The sequence below is a fragment of the Photinus pyralis genome, unplaced genomic scaffold, assembly GCF_008802855.1.
Source record: "Photinus pyralis isolate 1611_PpyrPB1 unplaced genomic scaffold, Ppyr1.3 Ppyr1.4_LG5, whole genome shotgun sequence".
Lineage (NCBI taxonomy): Eukaryota > Metazoa > Arthropoda > Insecta > Coleoptera > Lampyridae > Photinus > Photinus pyralis.
In genome coordinates, this window is record NW_022170596.1 from 21,689,429 (window position 1) to 21,705,934 (window position 16,506).

Here is a 16,506-nt window from a genome sequence, read left to right on the forward strand (position 1 = left end):
AATTTGAATCGTCCTGTACGTATTATGTAAAATTTCTTCTGATAGAGACTTATTTATGAGGCGTGCCTAGTCCTATAATTGAATAATTACAAAGTTTAGTACTGTTCACGGCTTAATTCTATATCGGAGAGCAATAAAGCTAAAATCAAGTGGTTAAGGAATTTATAGCTCTAATCCGCCGAGAATAATTCCCTTGAATCGAAAGCTGCGCGAAGCTCTAACGGTGTCAAAGGCGTAAAGTACGTTCTAAATTATTTCAAAACGGAAACGGTTACCTTCTGAATTTGACGTTCACGACCATTAAATTCATTTGCGAACTTCCTACGCAAAATATATTTAAATATATAAACGATCCCTGTTGCTGCACGTGAAGTACCTACGTTTCGAAATTGAAGTTTCTTCTAGATAGTTCGCGAACTAACATATTTTATGTAATGTTTCCCTTAGGAAAGAACCATTTTAATCTGCATATATATTTTCAGAAACACGAACAAAGACCGTAACTCACTTTTATAATATTCTTGATAGTCGTCTGAGCTAGTCCTTTACTGCTATCGCCCCTTAAACTTTTTTCTTGTTTGACGTTCTATTTGTTTAGGTTGTTTTACAATGTCGACTGTAGCGAAAATATTTCGTGTCGACATTTCAACATCGATTTATGATTCAAGAGGCACCTATACGTTGAGTAGGCCAAAATTCATGTCGTATACTTGAACAAAAGATTTTTATAAGAACTCTTCAGTACGATTTTTCAACAGAGATCCAATGCTAAACTAATTTGCTTCCATGATAAGTACCTAGAAGATAAATTGACTTTTGAAGTGGCACATATAAATCTAATCATATCCGGCGTGTTGGATGTATGTAAAAAAACCTTCTCCATATTGACATTAATATTTCCGTGCTTTCTAGGTTTATTTCAGAATTTATAACAAGCAATGAGCGGAGTTGATTGTCTAAATAATTTACTAATATCCAAATACATATAGAAAAAAGGATGATGTTCAAATTTGTTCGCATTAGTTTAATTTAAGATAACTTACAGATATCTGCAGGTTAAATAAGAAACGTTTACGTAGAAATCGGTCTAGTAAATCCTTTGTTTTAAATAGACGTTTGCGTTTAATGAAGTTGGAAATGAGAAAAAACGGTCTATATAATGAATGCAGCCAGATTAGCCAGGATTAAAGAAGAAGCTTATATTTCATTTTGAAATTTCTTAGTCTGTGGTGATAATAAAGTATTTAATTTTAAACTGATATTCAGTGGGTTAATTGCTTCTTTTTTTAATTCAGCGGGGGATAAAATGCAGTGCTTTTAGGTTTTTATGAAAATTATTAAATGATTCTTTTTTGTTTTTGTTGCAACAGTTTATTTTCTTCATTACAAAGCAGCCAATATTTACGTATTGAAAGTTCCAAGTAACAGAGATGACTCCATCCATTGTTGTTAGAATTTGCACCAAGCAGATTTAGCGCGCATTTTGCCACGCCGTGGTTATCGGTGGTAACAGAGTGCATTTCGTTTGGAAAACAGCTGAGGCGTTAGTAAAAACGCATGGAATTTTAATTGCCACCATCCATACTTTATTAACCTTTGGCAATGGATTCCGCAGTATTGGACGGATTTACCTATATAATAGCGTTTTTTTTTGCTTCTTCGTAAGCCGCCATTTGCAATTAATGTATTAAGATCATATTAAGATATGATCGAGTATGCGTGTGTTATGGTTGGCCACCACATCCTTCTGGAGAGGTTGGTCGATTTCGGTATCGTGTTTGTGAAAGAAGCTTATTGCGAGTAAAGCGAGGCCCTTCAAGCATTCGTCAATTAATTATATATCGAGGTTTGTTGTTTGGGAGATGTGCAGCTAGTGGATCCGAGAACTGAGCTCACTTCTTGTCGTTAGTAATATTTTATGCAAGGTCAGAGTTGCCTTTTTATGTTTTACTTGCGTTTGGTCTACACGTGCGAATTGTTTCCCTGAAGATTAATTTCTTTGTGGAAAGAAAAAAAGTTCAGAAATCAATTTATAAATTCAATTCAACAAGAGTATTGTTTCCACAGTGACCCCAGATCCCCGTGGCGAAAGAAGACATCCCGAAGACCGCAATCATCACACCCTGCGGTTTGTACGAATTCCCGTACATGACCATTACCTTCTGCAGGGGTTTATGGACTATATACTAAGAGACCTATACTTCTTCTATGCATATATCGACGACATCCTGGTTGCCTCGGAAAACAGCGAAGAATTTCCACGACCTGAAACCGCCAGAAACCTTCGACAAGTACGGGGGATGATCAACTATTATCGAGGTTTCATCAAGGGAGCCGCAGAAACCCAAGCGCCACTCCACGGAGTTCGACGCCCTAGGAGCAGACCAGGAAACTGATCCAGAGCTGAGAACGACGCTGCAATCAAACACGAGCCTTCAACTCGAGCGAGTCCAAACACACCACGCATGACAAGCGATTTACTGCGGCCGAGGACGTCAGTTCTAGGCCAACCTATTTCATAACCTAGCCCAACTTTTTGGATTCAAACGCATCCAAACGATAGCGTACTGCGTACCACCCACAGACAAACGGAATGGTAGAGCGTTTTCACAGACAACTCTACTGGACCTAACCTAATTTTTCTAAATGGAACACCCCGTATATTTTAATATAAAAAATAGTATATTTAGTTATTTTTTTCAAAAATATAACACCAGGGATGATATTTAAAGTATAAAAAAGATTTTTTTAAAACTTTTAAAATAGTTGAAAAAATTTGAATTTTTTTAATTTTTTTAAAATCTTTCGAGTCAGTATTCATTTTTCTTCAGTTTTGTAGGGTTATATACCCGATTCTATCAATTCAATTCCGATGGGTTCATAAATAATAAGATTCATGTAATACAAACGGCTTTAATTTACCCATACATTGATATCTTTAAGATGCGGGCGCTTAGAACAATTTTACCATTACGAATTCTAACGACAAGGTTAATATCTTTTGTATCTTCGGCGCGAAATAACTTGACACCGAAAGTGAATTAGTCCTTTGTAGCGAAAAATACTGCACCTGGCCGTTTAATTGATTTATCTTTGACAGCGTGTGGTCGTAATTTATGGGAATGCGTTTAATCTGCTTTACATTTTTTCTTTACCCCATAAGTTCTTCTTGGTTGTAAGTTTCAAAACAAACACGCTTAATTAATTCAATTAGAGGGGTTAGCTTTTTGTACAAAAAAACTCGCGTCTTTGGTAAGTTTTTACAGAATCTCTCGAAAAATTACTATACTTCGAGCTGCACGGTTCATGCTCCGTAGCCCAAAACCGAATGAATCTTAAATCTTCCCAGAATACTCCCTACCTGTTCTTTGCTAATTAATCAACGCCCTTTTCAAGATGGCGTTAATTAGGTGAACCATTTTTTTAAAAGAGCAAATCAGAATCCCTGTGTCCTCTGAAATGCCCGAGATCTACGCTATTCTTCAAGAAAATCACGCACGGAGATGGCGTTCTTACAAACGTAGGTGATGACCTCAGAAGTCAGTAATGTTATGTCAGCGGTTGCTGTCACACAAAATCTCATCCACATAAGATTACCTCCTGCTATCTCCGTCACACTGGAGCCAACGATTTCCAAAAGTTATTAAAAGGTCAATACGCTACAGAATTTAAATACGTAGAAAGAAAATATGATCGCTAACTTTAAAATGGAAATACGATTTCCACACAGATCGACATTCATTAAACTTTTGAAATTATCATATATAATACCATAAGTAGTCGAAGTATTGTCGAATATTTTTGAGGTGCTGTCACGAATGCTAGTTACGCTGATTAATACCACGAGCGCTTGCGCGAGTGGTATTAAAAAGCGTAACTAGCATGAGTGGAGCAGCAGCTCAAAAATAATCTACAAATACTTCGACTACGAATGGTATTCGGAGGACTATTCAACGAATCAAAAGAAAAATTAAGCATAATTACCTACGCGAATGTATTTCCATGACAACAACAAACGTCAAAATAAATTATGGAAGTTGCTTTTCATTTTGCTATTGATTCTATTCGAACTTTTGTGCTCCAAGCTAATTCGTTATGAGTGATTAAATTAAAAGATGTGGTGATAAGTCGGTTGTCGAAATTGATTAACAAACTAAGAAGAATGTTCCGGTTAATACGACAAAATTTCGCGTCATTTCACTGGTGGAAGTTTGACAAATGTCATTGAATAATCGCATTGAATTGTCGCTGAAATACCACACGTGCAATTATCACTATAATTCGTTCCCATTGGCGCAGCAATTTGAAATCGAGACATTTCACTGGTTGAAATCTGACAAATGTTAGATGAATTGAATAGTCAAGTCTATACAATCACCCTGTACTGTCAACTCATAACCGGGCGCACTCCGAAAAAATCTCCAAAATTCAAACTTCATAATTTAAAGAAGAATTTAAAAAAAATGGTCAACTAATTAATCGGATTGAATACAATCCATTATTCGCAAAAACTCGGTAAGCAGGTAGTCGTTCAGTTAGCATTTTTGATTCTGAATTTGGACAATCCGGTTTTGTGTCCTTTCAGGTACTATTTTGTCCTTCCTAAATTAAAATAAGTATCTGAGTGTTTATGGATTGTTTAGAAAGGTGATGAAAAACGGCCACGTCATATTACAGGTGAACGATTATTGCAAAAAGCCAAACCAGGAAAGAACAAAAGAGGATGGTACCAAAAAAGGACAGTTGGCATTAATGAAATGACTGCTCAGAAGGCAGATCTTTATGTTGTAAGAAAACTTTGTAACGTAGAAATTTTATTTGTAAATCTTTGCTATAAGTGTTGTAAAATCCCAACACCAAATCACCAAATAGATTTTTTCCGTTTACATAATTCATTATGAACTCTTCACCAGACCTGTTAATTTTTATTTAGTTTTGGTTCCGTTGCCCATCTTATCCGTATTATTTGTGCGAACTTCATGTTACATAATATTGCATTGATACTTTGGGTTTGTGCATTAGGTCGATAGATCTGACTCAAAAACAATTGTCACCGTCTGGGAGATTGTCTAAAGATTCAACTGGTTTTTCATAAGGGGTTGTTTGATTCGCTTGGAAGATTCCTTTTTATTTTGTTTTTACCGACACTACATTCGGCCTTTGATAGCGATAGCAAAGACGTCGACGGCGTCTCTTTAACCGGTCGTCCGATCTTGGACCGTTGGTTCAACGGAAGTAACGCATGTAAAAGTATCAAAAGTAACAAATCATTCAGCTCGACCAAGAATTAACCAGGAATTAATAAAACCTACGGAGGACAGGTCACCTTCATCGATAAAAGCTTATCGCCAAATGGGAACGACTGCGAAATCCAGGTGTATCTAGCTCTGGAGGAATATTGTCACAAGTATCTTCGATGTCTTCGTCGGGCACCCTTAATTATCATAATTGCAATTTCTATCATGTTAAACCATACATACGGTATACATAAAACATTTACGTTAGGTACATGTCTATAAAGCTTTTGTTGAAATCTTTAGCTAGCGTGCCAAAAAACATTCTGTATACGAAAATTTCCAACGTGCCACTTATAATCCCCTTTTTGTGGTGTCTGATAGCGCACAACTCCTCGGAGATACATTTCCGTACTTCAGTCCTTTTTACGAGATCTCCGCACTCTTCCAAGAAACCTCCCATAAACTTCGGGAGGTGAGCTAATAGTGCAAAAACCTAATTCATCTCTTTCAGTGCCCAGGTACCTGTTGAAACTTTTCCCAACAGAATGCGCCGAGATTTATTCGTTTCAATTCACCTTTCCAATTTAAAATGACATGAATTAAAGTCGAGACGCTTGACAACTAGGGTTTCCATCGACGTATACGCGAAGTGTGAAATGAGACAAACCGAAACCTTCAAAGTATTCAATTGCGTAATTCCGTCAGTTAATAAAAAAAAGCTTATAGGGAATCTTTTTCGTCCCTAACACGCTTGCTAATTAAAGTGACTTTTATTTGTTTACGTGTAAAGTTTGAAGTACTAACAACATGTAATTAAACAACCTCAATGTAACGCTAATCTCACTTCTATTCTTCACAGGATAATGAATGCCTTACGCAGTTGAACTAGGTTCATTATTTCAAGAGTTAATTACCGTAACCGGCGTCGCATGGTTGCTATATAAAATATCAACTGTAATATATTATATAGTCAACTAACTTCAAGTGGAACACTTAAAAATGTTCAAAGAATGCGAAGAAACGCGCGTTTGATCACAAAACCCTGAAAAAATGAGCTAATTAACGCGAAAATAAATCTTCCCTCTGGAAACAATTCTTTCTTGAATACGTACCTACGCTAGATATGTTGAAACAGTTGGCAACCTTTACTGTGTTTTATAAATATTAAATACATATTCAGAGAAATATCAAATAAATGTCAATCCAGTACAGAACTTACATTAATTGCATGATTGAATTAATTGACCTGGGTAGTTGGAAAACACAACATGGAGGCTGGTGGAAATTTGTCATAATCGAAAAAAACGAGTTCACGTAAAATTGAGCGCGAGATCCGAAATAGCATTTTACATATAACAAACTTTGAAATGCTTTACACGCGAGGCGACGACTAGTGAAGTAATATCACACTTGTGAAGGGTCGAAATCTGCACACTATCTCTCAAACGGCTTATGTGCTTATATTATGTTAAGTAACAGGAAAGCTAAACGCACGTGACACAATTCTTGGATAAGAGAACCAAAATCTGACATGAAAACTCTATCCGGGCCGCACAAAGGATTTCGAAACACATGAAATTAAAACAACATTCCTGAAAAACGGAAAAGCTTGCAAGCTTGTTTGGACAAATTACCTTGCACTCAGGCGTTCGACAAATAAAGTGACAAAATTAAATTTTTTTTCTTTTTTAATCATCGCAACGATCTGGTCGTTTGCGATAAGAAGGTGCACTTAATTTCACACAGATAACTTCTATAATAATAATAATTTTATTAACGCTACAAGGCATTTTGCATACAAATTAAAATTATAGTGATACAGAATAAAATACACAACATAAATCAATAAAACGAAGGACAAGATCGACGTGTAGGAGAGATAGCGAAAAGCTTGTTTATTGGATCAACAGTGAATTCCCAGTACGTTTGAAGGCGGCTAGTGGCAGTCCGAAGAAATCGATTTTCAGATGTAAGCTGTTGATCAGGTCAACCATGCGGTTTAAAGGGCTGTTTTGGAAGTATAGCGTTCGGCATTGTCGTGCATGTAGAAGTCGAGCCGAACGAACAAATCGGTACGTTTAAATTAATAGTGGATAAAATATCCGGACAGTTTAGGTGACCATTTAGTAGTTTGAAACCAAAACATGCGGTAAGTAAATTTCTCCTCTGTTTAAGAGTCAGTATTCCCAAGTAAAGTCGGACATTTTCAGTGCGATCCAAAATGATTCCATGAAGAAGGAATTTGTACTTTATAAGGCGAAGAAAATTGTTCTGTATCTTTTCCAACCGATTGACGTGAGTTAAGTAGTATGGTGACCAGATCGTGCAGCAATAGTCCAGATGCGACCTAACCAGGGAGAAGTATAAAGTCCTCAGTGCGGTTATGTTGAAGAAATCCTTACATTGGCGACGAATGAGCCCAACCATTTTGCTAGCCTTCGAAATAACATGATCGTAGTGATGCTGGAAATTCAATTTTGTGTCAAGTACTACCCCCAGGTCCTTGATGATGCCCATATGTTGAAGTTCTTGACCACAAAGATGGTAGAGCGGAACAGAAGGCGATGATTTCTTCGAAAAACAAATTGAACAACATTTGGTTAAGTTCAGTTGCAAATCATTATCTAATACCCATATTTCAAGTTGTACCAAATCTTGTTGAAGGATCAGCACATCCAGGGTGTTCTCGATAGGTCTGTAGTCGAGCTTAAGATCGTCAGCAAAAAGGGCATGATTTGAGGAGAATATCGAAGATATGTCGTTGACGTATGCCAGGAACAAAGGCGGGCCGAAATGTGTCCCTTGCGGAACTCCAGATTTGATGTCAGTGGGATCCGACAAAGTGTCATCGATTTGGACTCGTGCTTTACGACCAGCTAAGTAGCTTTCCAACCATTTCACTGCTTGGTTACCTAGACCGTACTTTTTTAGCTTGAATATCAGCAATTTGTGGTTAACCCGGTCAAATGCTTTGGAAAAATCTGTGTAGATCGAGTGCACTTCAATACCTTGATCAAGAGAACCAAAAATCCGGTTCAAGTATAGAAACAGGTTTGTTTCCACGGATCTTCCTTTTGTAAAACCATGTTGATTAACCGATAACACTTGCGAGAAGGCCTGGGTGAACTGCCGGACAACTATGGATTCGAAAAGTTTCGGTATAGCCGACTGGATGGATATTGGTCTGTAGTTATTGTAATCGGGCTTGATTCCATTCTTGAAAATCGGTGTAATTTTCAAATTCTTCCAGGCACTCGGAAAAACACTTTTCTCCAACGAAGATGAAAATAAAAGGAACAATGGTCGGAATATTGATTGAGCACAGTTCTTGAGAAATTTTGGTGGAATTTCATCCGGTCCTGTGCTTCCAAATTCATCAATAGCTGATAGACCGCCAAAAACCTCCTCAGCCGTTATTTTGAACTGCGCGAGCGCGATTTCACTGGTCGTGGAGAACGAATTTTCGTGAATGCGGCCCTCCACGAAAGCTGTAGAAAAGTGTTTGGCAAAATGATTGGCAATTTCACGACGGTCAGATGTGGACTCATCATCTTTTATCATCAAAGGAGGGATAATAGAAGTTTTGTTCATATTATGATAAAATTTCCAGAACGACTTCGGATTTAAAGTAACATTTTCTTCACAGGTTTTAATAAAGGTGTCATAGCACTGTGTGGTCAAGGATTTACACTGAGTTCGCAACTCGGTAAAAACTTGATAATCGATGTTGCTCTGAGATGCTTTATATGTTTTGTGGGCGAGCTTCTTATCCCTAATCAGCTTATGTAGTTTACTACTAAACCATGGCGGGTACGTTGATTTAAAACATTTAATTTTTGGAACACATACATTTAAAATGTCGTAGATGACTGTGTAAAAGTTTTCAACATTTGATTCCAAATCTCCATTGAAAAATAGTGAATGCCAGTCCACGGAACGAATGTAGTCATTGATTTGATCATAAGGAGCCTTCGAGAAATTGAATTTGTAGACTGGTTGTTGATTCGAGTCATCACACTTGAAGAAACCTTGGTGGGTGTGAAGCGCTACACTAAGTGCTGGGTGGTAGGAATCACAGATTACTAAATTATTATCACAGTTAGAAACGGAAGTATCACAGTTAGAAAAGACTAGATCAAGGATATTGTCATTCACCCGGTTGTTGATTGAGTTGAATTGATGGAAGCCGAACAGGTTGAATGCGTCACATATAAGCTCTGAAATGCGGTTGCGATTACAAAAAGTAGAAAGGTGTCCATCTTCCTCGTCGCTATCCCAACTGGTATTAGTCAGGTTATAATCTCCTAACAGTATAATTCTGGCTTCCGGGAATTTATCAAGAGCTGATTCCACAGACGTTATCTGGGATTCATAGACAGCAACATCAGAGTTGGGCGGGATATAGGTACAGCAAACAAGAATGGTCCCCTGAGGACTTAAATCGATTATTGCCCAAATTTCTTCAACGAAGGAAACTTGATGTACATTTCAGAGGAAACGATTTGAATGTTGATTTGATTGCGACAAGCACACCACCACCACGAACTTTGACACTCGTTACGGGCGACCTATCTTTGCGGTATACAGTAAATATATTTGCATCGAATAGTTCACCGGAAGCAATTTCAGGAGTTAACCACGTTTCCGTTAAAGCAATAACGTCGAAATCGATGGATAGTGAATTACAATAAACCGATTTCACCTTAGTCTTTAGGCCTCTAACATTTTGATAATAAATATCCATAAATGCAGAGTCATTAGTTATCCTTCTGACACCGGCCCCACCGCCCTTGAAAAATTTACGGCAGTAGAATTGATACCTCTTCTAGCAATGAAAACAAATTCACCTTGGGCCACTTGCTCGCATCCAGCAAACTTTTCAAGTGCGATTCCCTTACACCAACTTTAAAAGAGCAGGTGTCTTTATTATCAACTAGTAGAGAAGAGATAACATCGGTAAGATTCCATTTCGATTTAACAAAATCAGTAATGGTATCCGAGGAAGTACCACTTCTAACTCTGCCTACATACACCCATTGACGTCTCTCTGATCCTTCGAAGGTATTGGAATCGGAACCGCCATTAACATTCCCGGAGTCCATTTCCCCAATAAAAAGAGGCTTTTGAAATCTCCTCCGGCGGGATGTTACTACTTGAAAGTCATCAGTCTTCGGCTTATCTAAATTATCAATGGCATTCGTAACGGCATTATGGACCTGCTCCTGCGATGTTGACGGGATAGCTGTTGAATGTTTAGTAGCAGTAGTAGCACGTGTTGAAGATTTGACTGGCGTATTGCGATTAATGCCTTTAGTAATATTGGCAAATGACATTTGTTGTTTGTTATTATTTGACACTATATCTTCTAACGCGGCGACCTTGTTGATAAGAGTCTTGTTTTCCTTACGAATTTCAACTAATTCGTTTTTCAAATCGACGACCAATACGTTCTGTTTTTTGACAGCTTCTACTAATTCCATTAAGACATATCGATCAACAATTACGGAATCGCCAAAATTACATTTTTTTTCTTTTTTAATCATCGCAACGATCTGGTCGTTTGCGATAAGAAGGTGCACAATATCCCCGTACAGTCTCTCACAAAATCTAAAACCACCCTGCGGTAATTTATAGGTTGAGTTACTTAACTGGTCGTGGTTCCACACAACCGTTACAACAACGGCTCTTGATTCAAATTACTTTTTTTTTTACCGTTTGACACGAACGCTTTCGTGGCTTAACACGCTTTGCTCCATGGCTTACCACCAACGGCCTAATTCACACTAACTTTGTTTTTTAATTCACGCCCATTCTGGACCGTACAATCTTCTTCACCAATAAAACTCATTTTTCCAACCAATTAGATCCTTTGGCACACATCAATATGCTCCGCGTGGAGTAGGAATAATATAATTCGAATAATTAATTATTCAATTGTTCCATAATTCCGGACAACCTTCGCAGATGATTCCAATTACTATATAAGTATACAAATCGGTTTTTTAAATTTACGTTTTATGTTCAGAAAAGTTCGAAAAATGCAGGGCGGTCACGAACTAATTAAATTTCCTGAGTCAATAATGATCGATTAAACTAATTACTGAATCTTAAAACGATTTTTCACAAATAACTTGATATTCCGGGCAAAAATTCGCACGTATAGGGCAAAGTACAAGTAAAACACATAAGGCAACCCTTACCTTGAATAAAGCTAACCGTTGACGCCAAGAAGTGAACTCAGTTCTCGCATCCAGTCTTGAAAACAATCAAAGAAACCTCCCAAGCCGCAGGGCTGCGTATATAATTAGTTGATTAGTGCCTGAAGGGCCTTGCTCAACGTGTAATCTGCTTCTATATCGGGTACGATACTTAATTGGCCACCCCCTTCAGAAGGAAGTGTTGGTCTCCAACAAAATTCGAATTTCAAATTCGATCTTAACTGAACCAAGATGGCAGGGATACTGAGGCTGTATAACCCTGAAGGGACAAAGTAGTTATTAACTAAGACGCTAAAGAGAACCCTAAGAGAAACCAAAGGTAAACCCCCCTTCTTTGATGGCATAAAATTTACCTACCTTTTAACTAAGAAGGCTACTCGTAGCCGAAGCATACGATAAAGAAACGAAGGCGGTATTTACGTCAAAAGGGTAAAACGCATATGTAAAACCTCCGCTGTAATTGTAAACAAAGCTAAAGTTAAGAATAAATCTTTACAGGCTATAATCACAGGTGCGCTCCAGGAAATCGTAGCCGTGCACCTATAAAATTGTTATTTGTCGTTTTAAAAGAAAAAACTGACTTATTTCAAAAATTCCAAAAAGTTACTGTTAACGGTAGGTAAAATAACAGGTTTCACTCAAGGGGCGTAGTTTTAGTATTTCAATTTAAAAAATTCCCACATTTCTTGGAAAAACGGCAAAACTGATTCCAGTGAAGCATCGGAAAAATCTTAAGTATTAGTATTGTATTTAGAAATACAATGGTATTAGTTTGGTAGAGCAAGATATTCATTTATTCATTAATTTCGACATTGGCGTGAAACATCACATTTCTTCTGAGCATATCAGGAACGAAATTTTGAGCTGGGCTTGCATTATTTTTTTTTGTTGAAGCATATCTTTCACGTAGGAGTTTGATGGTGTTTTCTTACGAAAATCACTATCGCGCGCATTTGATTCAAAATGCAGGTTAAATCGACATAAACAGGAAAGAGTTTATAGAAGATAAATTGTAGGTAATCAAATTTCCCACAAAAAAGTCCGTGACGACATATCTCTATCTTCAACGGTTTGTGAATAATAAGCATTTTAATATGTGCCTGTGTTTCCGCCATACCTACGAATGCGCAATTTAAATAAGTTTTCCGACTCTGCAACCCACATATGACTTTTATCGATTCATTTCATGATCTACACTAAACATCTTCTCGGAACAAACAACATTTTTTACAAAAGTTGTTCTTTTAAAATGACAAATAACTATCTTATAAGTGTACGGCTATGCTTTTCAGAGATACAGTGCGTTCAAGGTAAGTATGTGTATTTCTATTTTCCAGGAAACTTGTTCGATAGGCATCTTCGCACTATTAGGGCATTGTGTGCGGGCACCATCGTGTTGAAATCTTCAGTTTCCATCATTTCTTTTTTATGTGTACCGATCGTTGAATTCGCAATAAAATTGCTACTCAATACAGTAAGTACTTTTTTACGGGTCATATAAAAAGTAAAGTTGATGATGATTTCTCCGAAACGAAACGTTGTATTGGAAATCTCTCGTAGAGCTCAAAATGTTGCAATGGGTCAGTGTTGTTTGTTACCTTTTTTGTTTCTGTTCAAGTAACATCAGAAAAGATAAAGATCAAATCGGCAAATTTCGATTTTTCTGGCATTTCGGAAGTGATCGGAATTTTCTGGTTTTCTCTAAAGCACGATAATCTTTTCTCTCTCTCTTTTCTCTAATTTGGCAATCGTTGTATCTTCTAAGGTTTCAGAGATCCCCACGATTCTCTTATCTTGGACACAGTGTATCTTGGTCTCTTTTGAAGTTTCTTTGCAAGCTATTACTCAAATACAAGCTTTGTTCTCTTTAAGTTTCCTTCAGGTTTATCGTAAATTCCTCTAAACTCCGCGTCAAATACTTCCAAGTTACTTTAAATTTTTTCTCCCTTCAAGTTCCCCACTAATGTCTCTCAAGTTTACTATTCAAGTTCTTCTTAAGTTCCTGTTCGTCTCCCCTAAGGTCCGATGAATATCTTTTGTTGTTTTCTAACTCTCTTCATGTTTCAGTTAGTACAAATGGTATTGGTGAAATATTACTTTTGGGTCTGTCTTTGGAATGGTAGGTTCTTATGTTGCAAAAGATGTGGAAATCTCTGGTGATAATCCAGAGGCATCAAGCCAAAATTGTTTAAAGTGTTTATATAAACGTATTTACGTGAATGGGTAATTGTTATATCTCCTTAATGTTATGCCATATGGTTTAATTGAATGAGCTATCTTTCTTCTATCTATATCGCAATCAGAAACCCATTTATTAATGTTGTGTGCGTTACGAGCATTGGGAAACAAATATTACAACAAGTAGAAAGAATATGAGAATGACACCAATGTAGCCAACCGACATCCTTTATTCTTTTACAAAAACAACACGATAGCTTTTAACCTCCCTAACTTGAACAGAATTACAATAAGAAATTGGGTACTTTTCAGTGCATCGATTTTACTACAGCACGATGGACGAACTTTTCTAATCTCATTCTCGTAATGTTTGAAACGTGATGCAAACATGAAAATACCTTGTTTGATTTTGGTTGGCTGCAATTGTGGTACTTTCAAGTATTTCGAAGTCGTAAACTTTAATTGTATTATCTAACTTTGCGAATTGCCGTTAAGATTCGTTTTCGTGCTCAAATTTGTCACGAACGCGGGGGATTTGTTGACAGGATTATGAAAATCGGCAAGATCGCGCTTGTTTAATTAAAACGTTGGCCGCGTTCGAAAATTAGGCCTCATTAGAAATTTCAAACGAAATCTTTGGAAAAGTTATGGTTGAGTTCGCAGCAAATCGGGTTGTAGAGGGCATCAAAACAAGCACTTTTTCCAAATAAACCGAGGGTCCAACGTGTTTCGTTTGGGAGCCACCCCCCAAAGAGTGTTGAAAGCTGCATTTCTTCTTTAATTTTTTTCTCAGCAACCATAAGAGTTACAAAGTCGGGTGGCATGTCTTTGAATAGGTTTTTGGGTATGCTCTTTCCGATTTTGCAATTTTTTTTTCCAAATTCCTACCCCTAAAGGGCGCACCCCTAAACTAGGGTGCAAAAAAAAATTCTGATTTCGACGAAATTTGGTATCTGGGGTTTTTTTAACATGAAAATCACGAATCTGAAATTAGTTTTTGAAAATTCGAAAAAAAAAAGTTCCACTGCAATTCTTGGCGGGACAACGAAAATAGAGATAATTCCACGAAATTTGTTGTGTACATACTAAACGAGTTAAGGAACAAAACTGTCGAACAGTTTTTTAATATAACTTTTCAAACAAAAGTTATACTCATTTGAATGTTGGTCCTTCGGGTCGCGAAGTGTCCCAAGCCTACTAGTAAGCCATAATTTCGCATTGTGTTGGTTGACAATGTCGCAAAAACAAAAGATTAACGGTTTGAGTCGATATTTTGTTATTTGGAATTAATTCGGTCATTAAATGATTAAAAAATTCGATGTATCGATTAAAACACCTACCAAGGTATCTTAAAGCGCTGATCGATTATTTATTATCTAAATAAGGTAGGGGAAAAAGTCAAATCACTTTCCGTATGATACTTTTTCACTATGATCAAAAATTTTCATAATCTTAGGTTGAAAAATAACTTCCAAAAGAACACGCTCCTGGCTTACTAGTAGGCTTGGGACACTTCGCGACCCGAAGGACCAACATTCAAATGAGTATAACTTTTGTTTGAAAAGTTATTTTAAAAAACTGTTCGACAGTTTTGTTCCTTAACTCGTTTAGTATGTACACAACAAATTTCGTGGAATTATCTCTATTTTCGTTGTCCCGCCAAGAATTGCAGTGGAACTTTTTTTTTCGAATTTTCAAAAACTAATTTCAGATTCGTGATTTTCATGTTAAAAACCCCCAGATACCAAATTTCGTCGAAATCAGAATTTTTTTTTGCACCCTAGTTTAGGGGTGCGCCCTTTAGGGGTAGGAATTTTGAAAAAAAAATTGCAAAATCGGAAAGAGCATACCCAAAAACCTATTCAAAGACATGCCACCCGACTTTGTAACTCTTATGGTTGCTGAGAAAAAAATTAAAGAAGAAATGCAGATTTCAACACTCTTTGGGGGGTGGCTCCCAAACGAAACACGTTGGACCCTCGGTTTATTTGGAAAAAGTGCTTGTTTTGATGCCCTCTACAACCCGATTTTTTTTTTTCGAACGGTCGTGTAACACCCTGTATAATAATAAACCTAATCCAAATGTTTTGTTTCAGGTGAGTTTATACTACTACCCTCAACTAGAAGGTAAATTTCAAAGTAACATTCCTAGAAAAGGTTACATTCAATTCTCGTCCAATTTTCAAGATTTCGTTGAATGTTCAGTAGTAATAAAAATATTGCGAAACAAAAAAGGAATGCATTCGAAACTTGCCAAGAAGAGAGTACAAATTTGTGCTTATCTTTTATTCGCGTCGGCAACAATTATACTTTTCTGTAATATAAGTTGCCTATATTGCGGTTTCATTTGGTATATTGTATTTCATTTCCGCCGGATTGATTCTCGTATTTAGACTGAAATTTCGATTATTGTTTATACCTAATAATTAACAATTGTAACGTGTCCTAATAATGTTTACGTGTATATAACTATACATAAATTAGTCTTTTTGTTTAGATCAAACACTTGTATGATCTTGACTATACAGGGTGTTAGATAGAAGTATGTAAAAAATTGGGTGGTAGAGGGGATCAAAACAAGCACTTTTTCGAAATAAACCGATGGTTTAACGTGTTTCGTTTGGTAGCGACCCTCAAAAAAGTGGTGAAACTTCTTTTCTTCTTTAATTTTATTCTCATCAACCATAAGAGTTACAAAGACTGATGCCGCGTCCTTGAAAAAGTTTAGGGGTATGCCCTTTCCGATTTTGCAAAAGTTTTTTCAAAAGAGAGACACACTCCACAGGAATACGGTGGTATCCAAACCAAAGAGCCCTTATTCCGGTAGACAATAAGTCAAGGAAAAGTAATGGCGGTTCAAGTAAAATTTGCAC

At 36.9% G+C, this 16,506-nt stretch overlaps 2 long non-coding RNA genes across 2 annotated transcripts; both read left to right on the forward strand.

Annotated features, from left to right (window-relative positions):
* Positions 1-8,976: 8,976 nt before the first annotated feature.
* Positions 8,977-9,465, forward strand: LOC116172727. The gene is made up of 3 exons (XR_004145738.1): positions 8,977-9,047; positions 9,103-9,269; positions 9,337-9,465. It is a non-coding gene; the product is annotated as an uncharacterized LOC116172727 (long non-coding RNA).
* Positions 9,466-9,750: 285 nt separating this feature from the next.
* LOC116172545 lies at positions 9,751-9,990 on the forward strand. Its single transcript, XR_004145686.1, has 2 exons — positions 9,751-9,816; positions 9,867-9,990. It is a non-coding gene; the product is annotated as an uncharacterized LOC116172545 (long non-coding RNA).
* The last annotated feature ends 6,516 nt before the right edge of the window (positions 9,991-16,506 follow it).